The sequence below is a fragment of the Trichechus manatus genome, unplaced genomic scaffold, assembly GCF_000243295.1.
Source record: "Trichechus manatus latirostris isolate Lorelei unplaced genomic scaffold, TriManLat1.0 scaffold00194, whole genome shotgun sequence".
In the NCBI taxonomy this organism is placed as follows: Eukaryota; Metazoa; Chordata; class Mammalia; order Sirenia; family Trichechidae; genus Trichechus; species Trichechus manatus.
In genome coordinates, this window is record NW_004444130.1 from 743826 (window position 1) to 747545 (window position 3720).

Below are 3720 nucleotides of genomic sequence, written 5' to 3' on the forward strand. Positions count from 1 at the left end.
TTGTTAAAGCCATCCACTTGTGGTATTTCTGTTATAGCAGCACTAGATGACTGAGACAGTGGGGTACATGACACTCCTGCCCAAAATACCCCTACCATGACACATTAGAACACTGGAAAAGATAAGCTGGCTCTTTCAATACGACCTTGTCTCTGTGGGCACCCCAAGGCTCTCCTCCCTGGACCTCATCTAAGTGGGTCATGTTTATGTATGTTCACCCAGGTTAATCAAGCCCACAGGGGCTGGTTCCCACTGGTGAGTATCACAAGAGGTTATCTGGTAAACAAGAATGAGAATCTACTCCTTATATCATGAAAAGTAACTAGAATGATCCCTGGGACTGGTTGGCTCCTTGTGAATGGACCAGTGTAACTGAGAAGGTTGTTTGATTAGCATAGAACTAGAAACACATGTAACCAGAAGGACCTCCACGTGAGATGATATTTTGGCTTGATGTATAATCTTTCTCAAGTCTATGACCATGCCTGTGTAACTTTTCTTATGTGATTATCCAATTCAGTCCACAAACATGTATTCAGCACCTAAAGTGTGCAGAAACTGTGCTAGGAGCTAATGATAAAAAGATGAATATAATAGTGATTTTTGTTTGTTTGTTTTAGAGTGTCATGATTTTTTTTTTTTAATTGTACTTCAGATGAAGGTTTACAGAACAAACTAGCTTCTCATTAACCAGTTAGTACACTTATTGTTTTATGACATTAGTTAACAACCTCACAACATGTCAACACTCTCCCTTCTCGACCTTGGGTTCCCTATTACTAGCCTTCCTGTCCCCTCCTACCTTCTAATCCTTGCCCCTGAGCTAGTGTGCCCCTTTAGTCTCGTTTTGTTTTATGCATCTGTCTAATCTTTGGCTAAAGGGTGAACCTCAGGAGTGACTTCGTTATTGAGCTAAAAAGGTGTCCGGGGATCAAACTCTCGGGGTTTCTCCAGTTTAATAATAATGACTTTTGCCCTCAAAGAACCTCCCTATCGAAAAGGAGTTAGAGAGTATGGTTTTGCCTTGACAGTGTTGGAGAGACACTAAAAAATTCCTTCCTAAAGAATGCTTCTTGTTCAATATTTTTCACCAGCTACCGAAACTTTGTCATTATATAACTTTATATCCTTCAAGTAAACTGTATTATGGAAATTGTTGCAGTCATTTATTTCAGGATTGGTGGCTTCCTGGTGGGATTTGAGACATCTCCTAGGCTCTCTCATCAACACACTTTTACAGTCTTTTCCCAAAAGTGAACTTGGCATGTTTAGGAGAGTTTTTACAGAAGTCATCTCTTATTCACTGCATTTTAATTCTTTAAATAAAGAACTAAAGTTCAGTTTTAGAGCGCAACCAGTTAACACTCCCATTAGCAATGCATAAGAGAATCTGCCCAAATCCCCAGCTGTCTAGTGCAAATTGATGTTTTCAGAACGTACAAATGGCTCTGAAATATATGAAAGGCTTTTCAACTGCACTCATGAGAGAAATGCAAGTTAAAACTAAGGTTCCATTTTTCACTTCATATGGAGAAAATTTGCCTCTGCCCTTGCCTTTCTTTATTCCATTCTTCCCACATTACTTAAAAAAAAAAAAAAAAACACACAAATCTGTGTTATCCCCTGTTCAAAATCTCCCAATGTATTCTCATCATACTTAAAATTCCAAGCCCTTTCCAAAGCTTATAAGGACCTACACAGTCCAGCCCTTAGTTACGTCTATTACTTTGTCTCCTACCTCTCTAACCCGCATTCACTCTGCTCCAGACACTCAAGATTCCATGGTTTTCTTATATATGCCAAGCATGCTCTTGCCTGGAGGGCTTTGAACTTGTTGTTCCCCTGGTTGATATCCAATCCATCTTTTGTGCTCCAACCTTTGGTAGAGTCTCTCTGATTTGACACCTCCTCCAAGGACCTTTCTACAATCATGCTACCTAAATTAACAGCATTGCTCCCTCCCCACCAAACCATATCTCCTTATCCTACTTTATTTTTATTCATACCACTTATCATTACTTGAATATTGTTTGGTTATTGTCTGTCTCTCTCCTTCCTCAAATGTAAGCTTCCTGTGGATAGGGGTTCTCGTTTGTCCACTGTTGTATTCCCAGCACTTAGAACAGGTTTTGTGTGTGACTGAAAGTCACTGGATTATGACTGGATATATTGATTGAAAGACGAATGAATGTTAAGTCCATTTTCTTTGCCCATTTTTCGCTGAGCTGTTGGGTTTTTTGGCTTGTTTTGATTTGTAGGAGCTTTTTAATATATGAAGAACTTACATAGTTGTAGATATTGATATGTTGTTGCTGTTGTTGTTAGGTGCTGTCGAGTCGCTTCTGATTCATAGTGATCCGATGTACAAGAGAATGAAACACTGCCAGGTCCTACACCATCCTCACAATCGTTGCTATGTTTGAGCTCATTGCTGCGGCCACCGTGTCAGTCCATCTCGTTAAATGTCTTCCTCTTTTTCGCTGACCCTCTACTTTACCAAGCGTGATGCCCTTCTCCAGGAACTGGTCCCTCCTAATAACATGTCCAAAGGATATGAGACAAAGTTTTGCCATCCTTGTTTCTAAGGAACGTTCTGGCTGTCCTTCTCCCAAAACAAATTTATTTGTTCTTCTGGCAGTCCAAGGTATACTCAAGATTCTTCGCCAACACCATAATTCAAAGGCATCAGTTCTTCTTCGCTCTTCCTTATTCATTATCCAGCTTTCGCATGCATACGAGATGATTAAAAAAACACCATGGCTTGGGTCAGGCACAGTTTAGTATTCAAGGTGACATCTTTGCTTTTTAACACTTTAAAGAGATCTTTTGCAACAGATTTGCCCAATACAAAGCATCTTTTGATTTCTTGACTGCTGTTTCCATGGGCGTTGATTGTGGATCCAAGTAAAATAAAATCCTTGACAAATTCAATCTTTTCTCCATTTATCATGATGTTGCTTATTGGTCCAGTTGTGAGGATTTTTGTTTTCTTTATGTTGAGTTGTAATCTGTACTGAAGGCTGTGGTCTTTGACTTTCATCAGTAAGTACTTCAAGTCCTCTTTGCTTTCAGCAAGCAAGGTTGTGTCATATGCTTATCACAGGTTGTTAATGAGTTTTCCTCCAATCCTGATGCTGTGTTCTTCTTCATATAGCCCAGCTCCTCAGAATATTTGCTCAGCATACATATTGAATAAGTATGGTGAAAGGATACAACCCTGATGCACACCTTTTCTGATTTTAAACCATGCAGTATCCCCTTGTTTTGTTTGAATGACTGCCTCTTGGTCTGTGTACAGGTTCCTCATGAGCACAATTAAGTGTTCCAGAATTCCCATTCTTCATAATGTTATACATAATTTGTTATGATCCACACAATCAAATGCCTTTGCATAGTCAATAAAACACCAATAAATGTCTTCCTAGTATTCTTTGCTTTCAGCCAAGATCCATCTGACATCAGCATCAATATCCCACATTCACATCCTCTTCTGAATCCGGCTTGAATTTCTGGCAGTTCCCTATCGATGTATTGCTGCCACCATTTTTGAATTATCTTCAGCATCATTTTACTTGCATGTGATATTAATGATATTGTTCAATAATTTCCACATTCTCTTGGATCACTATATCAGACAGTGTTCCACTGCTATCCATAAACTGCTGGCCAGTTTTTTCAGAAGTAGACAGCCAGGGCCTTCTTCCCAGTCTGTCAGTTTGT

The 3720-nt window shown here is 39.4% G+C and overlaps 1 protein-coding gene across 1 annotated transcript in view; it reads left to right on the forward strand.

The window, feature by feature from the left end:
- PKD1L3 (polycystin 1 like 3, transient receptor potential channel interacting) overlaps positions 1 to 3720 on the forward strand; it is a 113293-nt gene that overhangs the window by 94058 nt on the left and 15515 nt on the right.